This window comes from Ambystoma mexicanum, chromosome 10 (genome assembly GCF_040938575.1).
Source record: "Ambystoma mexicanum isolate Mex_15411 chromosome 10, UKY_AmexF1_1, whole genome shotgun sequence".
Classification (NCBI taxonomy): Eukaryota; Metazoa; Chordata; class Amphibia; order Caudata; family Ambystomatidae; genus Ambystoma; species Ambystoma mexicanum.
The window spans coordinates 597,277,046-597,293,632 of NC_090932.1; the positions used below are offsets into that span (position 1 = coordinate 597,277,046).

The 16,587-nt window shown below is 47.6% G+C and overlaps 1 protein-coding gene across 2 annotated transcripts in view; it reads right to left on the bottom strand.

Moving 5' to 3' along the window:
* The window catches only part of SCG2 (secretogranin II), a 240,645-nt gene that overhangs the window by 199,052 nt on the left and 25,006 nt on the right, over positions 1 to 16,587 (bottom strand). The gene's annotated exons all lie outside the window — the stretch shown is intronic.

The window sequence follows — 16,587 nt, forward strand, 5'->3', positions numbered from 1 at the left end:
GGGTCGAGGCAGGGACAGCCGAACAAATCGATCCGTGCACAGTAAGAACCACCAACCGATCCAGACACAGAAGCTCTGACGTGGACCCGGAGACATTCACTCCGCGAGCCCAGCAGCAACCCGGCACCCGCCGCAGAGATTTGCCCCCACCCAACAGTGCTAGGCAAGATGAGCAGCCTGCTGCCCCCCCCCGGCGACACACCAGGGTTTCGCACCCTGGGGACGATGGGGTATCCCCGGAGAAGACAACCAACACCACTTAGCAACAGATCCGGTCCACCCCATGAACAGAGGAGGAGCTGACATGAAGCGGAGACCCGACAGCCCTGGTTCCACATATACAACTAACAGCAGCGACCGGGGCGCCCCTAAGGAACCTAACCGACGCCTTAGGAATAAAATACGCCAGCAACTGACACCACAGTGCCTGCAAGGTACAGGGATAAAACCCCAGCAGCCTACATTTCAAGCGACGCACTGGTGCAGCAGACAGGGCCCGGTAGACCAGCATGCACCCAACTATCCTCCCGTACCCCAGCAGCGATCCCCCTGTGGCAGGCGCAGGGCTCAACAGAAGTCCCCACGCAAAGGCAAACTCGTGCATTTAGCCCCTACCACAAAACAAAAATCTCGAGCGAGCCTCGACCCGGCCCACAGGCCGGAACTGCAACCGCAGGGGGGGGCCCGCTCCGTGCACAAGCCAGAATCCTTCACCATATGAACGGCCTCAGGCAAACACCACCTGTCCCTGACGCTGCCGCTCGTAGGTGGACCCAAGGGCCCCCAGGCCGGGAGCCTGACGGCAGTCCAGCCCCTGCCATGGGGACTGCCAATTTGATCAAAACAGAGCGGCTGGAGCCGCCTCTCGACCCCCACGGCGATGCCAGTTTACCTCCTGGGCAGAAGAAGACCGGACGCACAATAAGGACCCGACAGCCTCGGGCTCACAAACGCAGTGGACAACAACGACCGCAGAGATCCTGGAGACCATCGGCAGCAAGGAAAGCACTACCACAGAGAAAGGACTCCAGCCCTTCCCTCAGGTACGGAGCGCACTGTTAATTAACATCACAGCACCTGTAAAGCAAAAGACCGAGAAGGCAGCCCACAATATCCAGCGCTCACACTCTGCCAGAGCCACATACCACAAAGCCGCGCTAGCTCTCCCAGCAACAGTCTGCATACCGAACATTCCCGTGCCACAAAGAGCTTGATCCCGTGAGCACAATAACGCTGTGTCACCTGCAAGATAGCCTGCAAAGTACAGCGCACAACAACATACAGCAGCCAATACAGGCAAGGTTGAAGCAATGCCCCCACGAAGCCACAAGTGCACCCCAACAACAGCCACTGGAGGGGTTGCCTGACAAGGTATCACTACCCCCTCTCCACGAATAAGCAAACAAAAGAACACTGTCTATCCGAGAAACACGCGCCAGTTTAGAGCTACCCCCAATCAGCATCCGCAGAACCACCTTGTGATAGAATCAAGAGGGCACAGGGTGAACACAAGCGAACTCCACAGTGGGAATCAGACAAACCACTGAAGCACCATCGTGTTTCAAACACTGACAATCCCTGTGCCATCCAAGAACACCAGAAGGACAGGAGTGAAACTGCGTCAACACCAAACAATAAACGATATAAGTGCCTCCGAAGAGAGACGAACATCACATAAAGAGTAGACTCTCAAACCTGCACCCCACAGCAGGGGTCTACAACACTGTATGGCTATAACAACAGAGCAGGAGATAACTCCCCCACAACCGCAATATGGGAAAAACGGACAAATCTCAGCAAAAGCTGAACTTTGAAGGTGGCACTACACCTAAAGCGCCCAGGCACAACGGAGAATCAGAATCACTGACGCAAGCACCGAGTCAAGACCACATCAACCCCAGCCCACAGAGATTAGAGCACTCCTCCTTGAATTGAAAGCCGGAATTGGGAACCTCGACAGTAAGATCGATGACCTCTCTTCTAAGGTCGATCAAGTGCAGCACTAACTTGACAACCACACTGAATGCTTAGATGAAGTAGAGCAGCGAGTTTCTAGCCTTGATGATGGAGTGATAGCCCAAGCAGCCAGAGTCTCAACACTTGAAGCACAAATGAAAACAGCCAATGCTCGGAATGAATATTTGGAAGGGTGCTCCAGAAGAAACAATATTAGGATCGTGGGTGTAAGAGAGAAACAACTACAGACAAAAATGGAAGACCACATTGAGGCGAAATGCACCTCCATATTCGGATCAGAAACCCTTTCACACCTATTTGACATAGAAAGGGCCCACAGAATACCAGTAACTAAACCCATCCCGGGAGCTCCGCCTCGCCCGATCATTGCAAAACTACTCAACTACAAGGATCGAGACATGATTCTCCGACTCGCGAGGGAGAAGGGAGAACTACAACATGACGGCAACACCATCCATTTCTACCCCGACTTCTCTCCAGCCGTCCAAGCACAAAGGAGGTCCTTCACAGGTATCAAACCAAGACTCTGTGACAATCAAATACCATATTCAATGCTGTTCACGGCCCGATTGAGAGTACAACACCAAGGAAAGACCCAATTCTTCCAGTCTCCTGAAGAAGCATGATCGTACCTGAACTGGGCGGGATGCAGCACATCAAACAACAATCAAGCACACGCTCAGAGGGAGAGGGCACAGCAGAATCTGCCATAGTCAGCCATACCTAACAGAAGAAAGACCAAAACGCAATGAGAAACACTCCGGAACACGAAACAGGGGTTGAATACCCCAAGGCCGCGTGACTTGGGAAGATCCAAGCGCCCCTTGCACTGACGGGAGGGAAAGCGAAGACGAGCAGGTTAGGGGTTGCTCGTGTGTTGGGAGGGAACAAGGTGAACAAGTTGGAGATCACCAAGTTAAGGGAAGTCAGTTATGTCTCACATGCACCGGCCACGAGAGAGGCCACCTGCACCCAGCCCCACCCCAACTCATCCCACTGCTACCTTCAGCACAGAGTCCTGGCCATTACCCAATATACCCGAGGGTCAGACAACACAATACCCACGGCTGATATAGATTCCACAAACCTAGCTAACCACATAAAGAAGAATCTGAAACATTCAACCTAGCCACGTGGAACATTAAAGGAGGCACTCAACTGGCTAAAGCGAGGAAGATGACACAATAACTACGATGCCACAAGATCAACGTGGCCTTCATCCAAGAAACACATCTACGCTCCACCGCCGAAAACCTCTGGGCCAAAGAATGGGGCTGTCATAGATATTTTGCTTCCTACTCCTCATTCGCCAGAGGCGTAGCCATCCTAATAAACAAAACTACCAACTTCAGGCTGATATCGTCCCAAAAAGACACAGAAGGGAGATCACTACTGGTACACAGAGCAATAGATGGCGAAGAAATAATCCTAGTAAACTCCTATGGCCCAAACATTGATGGCCCCAACAACTTCGAATGGGTAATGTCACATCTGGACACCGGCAGAAAGCTCGCAATAATATGGGGCCGCGACTTTAATACACCGTTTGAACCCAGCAAGGACAAATCGCACAACAGAGCGATGCCACATTCCAAAGCAAGCTTACAAATTGAAGAGATATGCAAGGCATACAACCTCACGGACATATGGAGACTCAATCACCAGGAGACGCGAGACTATACATTCTTCTCCTGGGTCCACAAAACCAGCTCACGACTGGACTACCTCCTCGTTTCCGCAAACAGTCGTTTGAAATAAGGCGACTGCCAAATCCTCCCTACATCCCTCTTCGATCACTCCGCAGTAATCCTAGAATGTGCTACTTCCCAAATGGTAGGGGACAGAACCTGCCAGAGATTCAAACCTTTGGCCCTTCAAGACCAAGTCTTTGCGGATGAACTACGCAAGGAAATAATATCCTTTATCAAAACTAACCAAGTGTCAGTACCCTCAGCAGGAACACTTTGGGAAACCTTCAAGTGCTTCGTCAGAGGGGTCTGCCTAGCAAAGGAAAGCGGAATCCTCAAACTAATTCGCAGAGAACTGCACTCAAGCGAGTCACAATCAATAACAGCCACAAGTCCTAGCAAAACTCAAGGAGGAACTAGAATCCTTCAGAACCATTGCCGAAACAGAATCGAAACTCTTAGCCAGCCACCACAAAACCCGTCAATACGGAGAAGGGCAACAACCTGGAGCACTACTGGCAAGACTCATAGCCACCAATAGAAAACCCACAATGGTAGAATCATATTATACACTGCACCGGCAGCCCAGTCTATACCGCCCGAGACATCGTTGAGGTATTTTCCCAATACTACCAGCGACTGTACAACTCGTACTACAATGTTGATCCCGCAGAATGAACACAATATCTCGACACAATTGAACTGTACTGGCTAGACGCCAAACTCAGATAACCGCTCAATATGCCCATCACTACAGAAGAGATCCTGGAAGTAGTCAAGGAACTACGAAACACAAAAGCACCAGGACCGGATGGACTAACAGGTGAATTTTATAAACACTTTGCTGACCTCATACCTCCACTCCTACTACAAGTGTACGATGAGGCCCTAGTCAATGGACACTTACCGCTGAAACTGGAGGGGTTGCCTGACAAGGTATCACTACCCCCTCTCTACGAATAAGCAAACAAAAGAACACTGTCTATCCGAGAAACACGCGCCAGTCTAGAGCTACCCCCAATCAGCATCCGCAGAACCACCTTGTGATAGAATCAAGAGGGCACAGGGTGAACACAAGCGAACTTCACAGTGGGAATCAAACAAACCACTGAAGCACCATCGTGTTTCAAACACTGACAATCCCTGTGCCATCCAAGAACACCAGAAGGACAGGAGTGAAACTGCAGCAACACCAAACAATAAACGATATAAGTGCCTCCGAAGAGAGACGAACATCACATAAAGAGTAGACTCTCAAACCTGCACCCCACACCAGGGGTCTACAACACTGTGTGGCTACGACAACAGAGCAGGAGATAACTCCCCCACAACCGCAAATATGGGAAAAACGGACAAATCTCAGCGAAAGCTGAACTTTGAAGGTGGCACTACACCTAAAGCGCCCAGGCACAACGGAGAATCAGAATCACTGACGCAAGCACCGAGTCAAGACCACATCAACCCCAGCCCACAGAGATTAGAGCACTCCTCCTTGAATTGAAAGCCGGAATTGGGAACCTCGACAGTAAGATCGATGACCTCTCTTCTAAGGTCGATCAAGTGCAGCACTGACTTGACAACCACACTGAATGCTTAGACGAAGTAGAGCAGCGAGTTTCCAGCCTTGATGATGGAGTGATAGCCCAAGCAGCCAGAGTCTCAACACTTGAAGCACAAATGAAAACAGCCAATGCTCGGAATGAATATTTGGAAGGGTGCTCCAGAAGAAACAATATTAGAATTGTGGGGGTAAGAGAGAAACAACTACAGACAAAAATGGAAGACCACATTGAGGCGAAATGCACCTCCATATTCGGATCAGAAACCCTTTCACACCTATTTGTCATAGAAAGGGCCCACAGAATACCAGCAACTAAACCCATCCCGGGAGCTCCGCCTCGCCCGATCATTGCAAAATTACTCAACTACAAGGATCGAGACATGATTCTCCGACTCGCGAGGGAGAAGGGAGAACTACAACATGACGGCAACACCATCCATTTCTACCCCGACTTCTCTCCAGCCGTCCAAGCACAAAGGAGGTCCTTCACAGGTATCAAACAAAGACTCTGTGACAATCAAATACCATATTCAATGCTGTTCACGGCCCGATTGAGAGTACAACACCAAGGAAAGACCCAATTCTTCCAGTCTCCTGAAGAAGCATGATCGTACCTGAACTGGGCGGGATGCAGCACATCAAACAACAATCAAGCACACGCTCAGAGGGAGAGGGCACAGCAGAATCTGCCATAGTCAGCCATACCTAACAGAAGAAAGACCAAAACACAATGAGAAACACTCCGGAACACGAAACAGGGGTTGAATACCCCAAGGCCGCGTGACTTGGGAAGATCCAAGCGCCCCTTGCACTGACGGGAGGGAAAGCGAAGACGAGCAGGTTAGGGGTTGTTCGTGTGTTGGGAGGGAACAAGGTGAACAAGTTGGAGATCACCAAGTTAAGGGAAGTCAGTTATGTCTCACATGCACCGGCCACGAGAGAGGCCACCTGCACCCAGCCCCACCCCAACTCATCCCACTGCTACCTTCAGCACAGAGTCCTGGCCATTACCCAATATACCCGAGGGTCAGACAACACAATACCCATGGCTGATATAGATTCCACAAACCTAGCTAACCACATAAAGAAGAATCTGAAACATTCAACCTAGCCACGTGGAACATTAAAGGAGGCACTCAACTGGCTAAAGCGAGGAAGATGACACAATAACTACGATGCCACAAGATCAACGTGGCCTTCATCCAAGAAACACATCTACGCTCCACCGCCGAAAACCTCTGGGCCAAAGAATGGGGCTGTCATAGATATTTTGCTTCCTACTCCTCATTCGCCAGAGGCGTAGCCATCCTAATAATCAAAACTACCAACTTCAGGCTGATATCGTCCCAAAAAGACACAGAAGGGAGATCACTACTGGTACACAGAGCAATAGATGGCGAAGAAATAATCCTAGTAAACTCCTATGGCCCAAACATTGATGGCCCCAACAACTTCGAATGGGTAATGTCACATCTGGACACTGGCAGAAAGCTCGCAATAATATGGGGCCGCGACTTTAATACACCGTTTGAACCCAGCAAGGACAAATCGCACAACAGAGCGATGCCACATTCCAAAGCAAGCTTACAAATTGAAGAGATATGCAAGGCATACAACCTCACGGACATATGGAGACTCAATCACCAGGAGACGCGAGACTATACATTCTTCTCCTGGGTCCACAAAACCAGCTCACGACTGGACTACCTCCTCGTTTCCGCAAACAGTCGTTTGAAATAAGGCGACTGCCAAATCCTCCCCACATCCCTCTTCGATCACTCCGCAGTAATCCTAGAATGTGCTACTTCCCAAATGGTAGGGGACAGACCCTGCTGGAGATTCAAACCTAGGGCCCTTCAAGACCAAGTCTTTGCGGATGAACTACGCAAGGAAATAATATCCTTTATCAAAACTAACCAAGGGTCAGTACCCTCAGCAGGAACACTTTGGGAAACCTTCAAGTGCTTCGTCAGAGGGGTCTGCCTAGCAAAGGAAAGCGGAATCCTCAAACTAATTCGCAGAGAACTGCACTCAAGCGAGTCACAACCAATAACAGCCACAAGTCCTAGCAAAACTCAAGGAGGAACTAGAATCCTTCAGAATCATTGCCGAAACAGAATCAAAACTCTTAGCCAGCCACCACAAAACCCGTCAATACGGAGAAGGGCAACAACCTGGAGCACTACTGGCAAGACTCATAGCCACCAATAGAAAACCCACAATGGTAGAATCAATTATACACTGCACCGGCAGCCCAGTCTATACCGCCCGAGACATTGTTGAGGTATTTTCCCAATACTACCAGCGACTGTACAACTCGTACTACAATGTTGATCCCGCAGAATGAGCACAATATCTCGACACAATTGAACTGTACTGGCTAGACGCCAAACTCAGAGAACCGCTCAATATGCCCATCACTACAGAAGAGATCCTGGAAGTAGTCAAGGAACTACGAAACACAAAAGCACCAGGACCGGATGGACTAACAGGTGAATTTTATAAACACTTTGCTGACCTCATACCTCCACTCCTACTACAAGTGTACGATGAGGCCCTAGTCAATGGACACTTACCGCTGAAACTTTACATGGGCAACATAATTCTTCTCCACAAACAAGGCATACCCAAAGATGACTGTGCATCCTACAGGTCGATTTCACTGATACATTTGGACAACAAAATACTAGCAAAAGTGCTGACCAAAAGGCCACTCCCTCTGATGCCTGCCATGGTGCTAGCCGACCAGGCAGGCTTCATCCCAGGAAGAAACACGTTGTTCGGCATAAGGAGAATATTCGGGGTGATCGAAGCCCTAAACCCAGACGAACAAGCAGTAGCAGTACTATTGGATGCTGAAAAAGCCTTCGACTCAGTCGAATGGCCCTTTCTGTACGCAATCCTGGAGCGCATGGGCCTTGGTAGGCACTTCATACATTTAATTTCCATCCTTTATAAAAAACCTACATCCAACATTACGCTCGGAACCAATCGCTCAACAACCATACACCTTCGGAAGGGATCGAGACAAGTGTGACACTGTTCCTTCGAGAAGCAAATGAGAACTTAAATCCAGTGATGCAAACTGTACTAAGGTTCAGACACTTCTCAGGGCTGAAGGTCAACAACTCCAAATCAATAATCTTCCCCCTCACAGCCTCAACTAAGGAGTTCACCGACGACTAGGGCTTCCAGTGGCAACATACACAGGTCCACTATCTGGGCATCTACATGTCCAGGTCAAGTGGAGACATCATGCGTGACAACTACGAAAGAGTGGTAGACACGATTCGAAACAAAATCAGCAGGTGGAAATCGCTCCCGCTTACACTCTGGGGAAGAGTATCCATAGTGAAAATGATTATCCTACCAAAAATACTGTACCTCTTTTCAAACATTCCCCTAGTACTATCACAAAGATTTCTACAACGCATCAAGAGTCTGATCCTGGAGTTAATCTGGGCAGGTAAAGTGGCCAGAGTTGCTTGCAAAACATTGACCCTCCCAGTAAGGAAAGGAGGCCTGGTCCTTCCAGATATGGAATGGTACGACTGGGCTGCACAGGCTCAATTTCTTAGCCACTGGTACGCCACACACTTCATAAGACCACACGTCCAAGTGGAAAGGGCTCTGGCAAGCCCGCACCTCTTGCGGGCCATCATCTTTGACAATTTTCCAGCACCGCGAACCCCACTGAACATTGTCGCCACAAAGTATACGATCTGGAAAAAGATGGCCAAACATAATGAAATCCTGATTAGATACTCCCCCCTCCTTCCAGTCAAGCACATTCCAGGAATTCCCATCACCGGAGAGAAGGCCTTCCAAAGATGGACAGAGAAACTACAAATACACTCCATGAATGACTTATTCCCAGAAGGAGCCTTCCTTTCCCTCCAGCAGGCTCAGTCCATAGGGGGAAACAACGCGCTAGACGTCTTCATCTACTACAGGCTACGACACACACTACAGACCTATCTCCCCACCTTTCCCGAGCAACCTCCAGTCTGGCCCCTGCTAGACAACATGATACAAGCGCAAGGCCACAGCTTAATAACGACCATCTGCAAGTCACTACAGCCAGAAGCCGAATCACCCAACCCAGTTGCTAAAAGGAGATGGGAAAGATCATTAAAGACCACGATCGCAGAAGGAGATTGGAACTACATTCTGAACCTAACCAAAAAAGTAGCAATCAATGCAAGATTCAAGCAAATACATTTCAACTACCTCCATCAGGCATACCACACCCCAGCTAAACTCCACACTCAACGAGACACAATATCTGCGGCATGTGGTCGATGTGGATACCCGAAAGCTGACTTCCTGCACCTGGCATGGACTTGCCCCACAGTAGCTGCATTCTGGAGTGCAGTACTGGAGAAGACCTCAGCAATAATCAGCACAGAACTACCCCCTGATCCCAAACTTGCGATGCTAGGTCTAACCAGAGACCTACCGTCTGAAGTCCGAAAACTAACAAATCTCCTACTAGTCCTAGCACGAAGAAGAGTAGCATGCAATTGGGGAAGAGGTCCACCTCCGAGCCTACGACGTTGGCTAAACGATATCGTGTACTGTCAAGACGTGGAACCCAGCTTCATTAAAACACTTCCATTACATGCACGACCACCCGACATCTGGGGTCCGTACATAGCCTATCTGTTATCAAATACAGGTGACATGGACTCACAAACGTCGTCCTCACCACACTGTCAAAGTCCCTCACTACCACGAAGTCCAGCCGATCCGGATAACGCATGAAAGTGACTCTTCAACTGAGACTCATGGCTCAAGCACACAACGAGCAAAATATAGGGTTGGGATGGCAGGTGGGGGGGGGCGCTTGGGGCAGCCGGTGCATGGCATGTTTGATTGTAACTTGTTGAAAATTCAATAAAGAAAGTTAAAAAAAAAACTTTGTTCAACTGCCTGCATTTTGTAGGTTACAGTGTTATTAAAGCATATTGAACCATAAACATGCTTTTCACTTTGCTTTAGGACACAGGCAGTATTGTGTAAAATGAAAATTGTCTTAAACAAGGGCTGCATTTATGCTTAATTGACTTTAATATAGACAGCACAGTTGCAGCAGCATGGGCATTTCATACTTTGTTTTCTTTTCATCACAGAAGCACGCCAATCGTATAGCTAGGCATGTGGTCTGAACTTTAACTCCTTTTCTGACCACCCACTGCAAGCAGGTATAATGGATACAGGTAGAAGCAGTGCTGTATATATTTTCAGTGGCACAGATTGGACCTGTACCTCTCAACAGGACTGCTATATATTCAGGCAAAGTAGCCTAATTTATCAACAGTGCTGCTATACCGTACGCATGTCATGGCTCAATGTCAAATATTCACAGCAGGGCTGATTACATCATGCCAACATTTCTTAGCAGGACTGCTATGTTTTGGGACAGTACCTGAATTTCTTAACAGAGCTGCTGTTAAGAAAGTACAAGCATCTGTTGGCATTTTCTGCAGCGAGCTAAAGTACAGAGCAAGAACAGTGTCTGAGCTCTTCCCACCAACCTCTGACAGAGTAAGAAGATGACATTGCTGTCATATACTTCAATCCCTTCTACTTGATGTTGCGCGTTTAAAAACTTCTACTTCTCCCATGTCCGATTACTGAGTCCCACTGCCAAAATTCTAGCACATTTCAAAGCCTCATTATGAATCTCCTGACTAATGTAGGATTGTCCAAACAGGCTTAGAGCTTTTGACAAGCCATTTATGTCAGGCAAGCCTCACATGGAACTGCCAGTGCCCTAACCCTATGTGCCTTTCAGTGTCAATAACCTGTTGGGAAAGGCAGCTTAGTGGGTCAATAACCCTGCTGAAGAGATTATTGTGTAAGCTGTTAGTTAAAATCCTGTTAATAGGTGAGTTAATGAGTCTGCAAAAGAGATAAACATTTAAGATGCAGCTATCATTCAATTATAACACAGTTTCGACTTATCAAAAGGACTACTAAATGTTCAGTGATTCAGAACACACACATTTTATCCGCGATGCCCTACATGTAATGGCTCATAATACACAACTCATCAGGGCTGCTATGCCTGTGATGGCTCAGAACACACAGCTCTTCAGGGCTGCTATACTTGTAATGGCTCAGAAAACACAAATAGTCAGTGCTGCTATACCTGTGATTGCTCAGAACACAACACTTTCAGGCCGCTGTGCTTGTAACGGCTCAGAACACCCACCCCATTGGGGCTGCTATACCTGTGATGGCTCAGAACAGACACATCTCATTTGGGCTGCTATACTTGTAATAGCTCAGAAGAAGCACATCCCATGAGGACTGCTATACGTGTAATGGCTCAGAACACACACCCCATTGGGGCTGCTATACCTGTGATGGCTCAGAAGTAGACCACGCACATCCTATGAGGACCACTATACTTGTAATGGCTCAGAAAAGGCATCTCAGTTGGGCTGCTATACTTGTAATGGTTCAGAGGAAGCACATCCCATGAGGACTGCTATACTTGTAATGGCTCAGAACAGACATCTCATCTGGGCTGCTATACTTGTAACGGCCCGGAACACACACCTCATCAGGACTGCTATACCTGTGAGGGCTCAGAACACACAACTCTTCAGGGCTCCTATACTTGTAATGACTCAGAATACACACCTCATTGAGGCTGATATACCTGTAATGGCTCCGAACACACATCACATATGGGCTCCTGTACTTGTAATGGCATACAGTGTTGGTAAAGCATCTGCATTCAAATAAGTGTTGTATCTGGTCAGACAAACCTCTAACTCTTTCCCAGCCTAATGGCCAAAAGAAGGTTCACAAACATCTAAGAAGGAGCACCCAATGGTAAAGCTGCCTAAATAGAAAAGGCATTTTCAGATTTTTAGATATTTATTGGTGCTATGTTAAAAGACAAACAGAAAAACAGGAGAAGGAGAGCAACTCTGAACCTAAGCAATACAGAAGAACAAAGGTGTGGCGGGGAGGTGGTGCGAAGGGACAGAGAACATACTAGACAATCCAAAACAGGAATTTAAGCAACATGAAGAGAAAGCAATGAGCTACATGACAGGGAAAGTGAGAAGGGAAACAGAGTTAATAATAGGACAAACACACAATAGGAGTGACGGATAGAAGCAGAGCAAAAGAGACATTTGAGGACAGTAAAATAAAACACAGATCAACAGCAGGTGCAGAGTGATGGACATAGAAAATCAAGACTAGAGAAGGGCAGGTCAATAACATAAGAGACAGTGCTAGAAAGATAATCAAAAGGAGTAGCAACCACAGCTGAGAAAAGGAAAAAAACAGATATAGCCAGAGTAATGAAATGAGAGAGGCAGACGAGTTATATCAACAGATACAGCGAGATATAGGAGGGAAAATTCAACAATAGAATACAGAGATGAGAGAGGCAGAGTAACAGAGAAACAGACCGCAAAATGTGGCATTGCAACACCTGCACACCTTTGCACACCTCCTACCCAATCACGTTATCCCAGTCAGCAGTACCCCACGTGCATTATGCATGCAGCCACCTACCAGAACCGGCTACCATACCTATTGTATGCCACACTGGTACCAATCTTCTCAGCCATAGCCATGGGAAGACCCTTATGAATGGACACTCAACCATGATGAACTCAACAGCACTAAGTATGAGCACCCAATCCACACCATTCCAGCCCTTGGTGAGGACCAACACTCTCCTAATTGAACCCACCAGATCATCACCCTTGCTGAGGGTTAACTGCAATCATCTCCAACCACTGCATCACATTTGCAGCCAATCCCAAAACCACCAGCCCCTGGCGATCATCAACTCTACTGCACTGAACCTCTGGTGTCCCACTACAGCGAGAAATCTCAGAATCTGTGCAAGATTAACTAGACTCCATGAGCCCCAAACTAGAACACTACAGCAACCTTGTCACCCTATAATGACAAACCCTGCGGCCAGAATGATCTCTAGCAATTTAAACAACGCCACTCGTTCTACTCATTCTGCCAAGACCAGCAATCACACGATTTCCAAATCACGCCAATGCAAACCCATTACCAATCTGCCCACTAAAAAAGCTTTATCTATAGACCTCTGGTTCCCATTGGATCTTTTGAGGAGGACATATACATAATTCTATCAGACAATACTAAGGCCACCTCGCAAATACTATTGCTGGGGGATCTCAACCTTGGCTTTAACGACCCGCATGACCAAAAATACTCTGCTATAGCCGACATGCTCACTGAACTCTGCTTTGTCCAAAGAGTGTCCCAGTCTACCCATGACAAAGGCAGAACCTTAGACTGGGTGGCAGACTTCAACTGCAATACAGCCATAACATCCATCAATCCTCAACTATGGACTGATCACTTCTTGCTCACCTCTACCACGGCAGCCAACGCCCAAACCTCCAAGGTCAACTCCATAGCCCCGCCTATCCTAACCAGGAATAAAAAACACATCACGTTAGATAATCTTCTACCTCTTGTTCTCCCTACCCTCAACTCATTGCCAGCATCATCCGACCCAGACACACTAGTTGATTAGTATAATGCTACTATGACCAGAGACTTAGACATTATAGCCCCTCTAAAATTGTGGAAGAGTAAACCAAGAGCTCACCTGAACTCGTGGTTTACCCCCATCTCAAAACATTGAGATCTGAAAAGAGAAAATTGGAACTCCTTTGGAGACACCTACCCACCAAGGAAAACAAAACCAACTTGATTAATATCTCTACCCAGTATAAAAGAGAAATGATATATACCAAACAGGATACCTATAACAACAGGATTCACCAAGCCAGCTCGAACACAAAGGAGCTTTTCGTAATCCTTAAGGAGATGGAAACTCCTATACAGCCAACAGACGATTGCTTGAAGGACAAACTTTGGTGTACCAACATTCAGAACGCCCTTTCTAGCAAAATTGACCTTCTCCAGAACAAGACTGCTGATAAAAAAGCGACCTACCCAACTTAATCACACACAACATCACATCCCTGGAGTTTACCAACCCGCCTCAATGTTTCAGATTCAGACGAGTCTCTATACTTGAGGTAGAAAAAATCATTTTATCCCTCAAACCCTCCAACTGTCAGGGAGACAGTTGCCCAGCCCAACTTATCAAAGATGCCGCCAGAGACTTGGCACCTTTCATCTCCAAATTAATCAATTCTTCCTTTTAGGGATGTAACGGTATACCATTACACCGGTATAGATACCGTGAACAAAATAATTGAACAATAATAAACATCACGTTGTTTATACCGGTATACCGTTAAGTGTGCTATTCAATCTGATTTGGAAAGGCTGCAGTAAGCAAGTGCTGCACAGTCTTGGTCTTGCAGTGTGGGATGTGGCGTCTTCCAAAGGGGGCTTGTTTGACAGACAAGAGCATAGGGAAAGTGAGACCACATTAGTAAATGCAGCTTTGATGCTATGACCGCTCTTTCTCTGTGATCAGTAGAGTCGGGTCAAAGATCAGCCGACTTTGCGCAAATTGTGTTGAAAGCTGCTCAGGGCCTGAACCATTCAGTTCCCCATGCAAAGCTGGTAACGGTGAGCTGACTGACTGGCTCTGTAGCATACCGGAGACTACGCCTCACCAGAATTTCATGGGCCAACTAGAACAAAGTTATTTTGTTTCAGGCATCATTTATTTGAAAGGCAGCATACAGATTTCAAACGTTTTCACACAGTCATGCTACTCCATGCTACAGGTCAGATCTTCTATGGTGATTGTCCCGATTTTCAATTTGCAATTAGCAAGACCACAGGGACATCACGAGGGTGAGCTGAGTGCCTGAACTAAAAGTGAGCATTTTATCTTTTTTTTTGTTCATATGTAGTCAACAAATGTAATAACATTTTCAGTGACTGTCAAAACAGTGGAGCCAGGAGCATGTTGGTTAGCAAGAACTCGGCCAGCAGGAGCAGAAATGTATTGATTCATACCGGCCTAGCATCATGTGCCATTAGTCCAGTAAGTTAAGGTCCTACTGCACTGAGCAAACACACATTGGAACAGCTCTTGCTCTTGCTCTTGCTGTGCAAATCGTAAAAAAAGGACGGCCAGTGAAGTCATGCATATCAAATTACACTCCCCAAGGTTTACATTCAAGGAACTTAAGTTTCTCATGGTCATGGATCGGATAGCCATCCAGTTCTGTTTTAGCTTACACTGCTGAGATTTGTAGTTTTCCCACCAATTTAAAAGATGGGGAACTGCACATCTGTAACGCTCACCTGATTCCCGCAGAGGCGCCGGTCTTGACTGGGTGAATGCCGTATCTTCAAAGGTGATGTGTAACACACGGTTGGCTCTTTGGGCTGGACCTCTGTGCACTGTATGTCTGACTTGAAGAGTAAGATGTCTGCAGATAGAAAATATGGGATTAATGAACTGGGGTTATTGGGTGCCTCTCTCCTCTTCCCTTTCTCTTCTCCTGTAGAACCCCAAAGGTTAACGCCCTCACCTTAGGTAAGTGAACGCTGAGCTCTCCATCTGCCTCGGGGCAGGGTGCCGTAACCAGTTTCTTCACTGGATAAGGGTGCAGGCCTCTTGACCTCAGAGGACTGCTGTCCGTCGTTAACTGCACGAACAGTAAGTTCTGGGCACTTCAAATGTCTTAAAAGTCTTTTGTAATGATATCTCTTGTTTTGCAGGGTTCCGGCGATGGCGGATGGCGGGCTGATGAGAGTTGAGGATCGAACCCGCGTGAGGAATAGAAGCGCCTGGAAGCACGTAAGTAAGCGCTTGTAGCCTGCTTCAGGATGCGCACTAACTGTCCCTTTTATCTTGCAGGTACAAGTTCGGAGCTTTAGAGAAGCTGAAGGGTGCTGGAATACCCACTGGATTCGGCGTGGGAAGGAGTAATGGCACGTGAGTAATAAAGTTGCCCAATGTCTTTAAACGCACCTTCTTTTGTCTTTCAGATGCGGGATGCAGCGCCGAAGGCCTCCGGAGCGTGCGAAGAGTAGGTAAGCCTTTGTCTTTCAGATGCCGGAATGCAGTGCGAGGCGTTGGTGACAGCCGATGGACCAGGTAAGAGATGCGCTGCCACTGAAGACCGTAGTGCTAACCTGTTCTTTCTTTGTCTTTACAGGTGCTGCTGAAGACTGGATTCCAGGATGGTAAGCCTTTGTTCCGTTAGGCCCAGGATCAGAAGCAGAAGACACGATGAGCGTTCTGCTGCAGAGAATGCAGAATAACACAAAGCAAGATTCATCCATCGGGTGTGGTTTAAATAGCCTCCTGTAGTGCTTAGGTGTCTCCTTCCACAGCCACGCCTAGGTAAGAAAAGAGTTCCTGCTTTCCAGAAGAGTTCCAGTGTTCTGAACCTAGGGAGTGGCTCC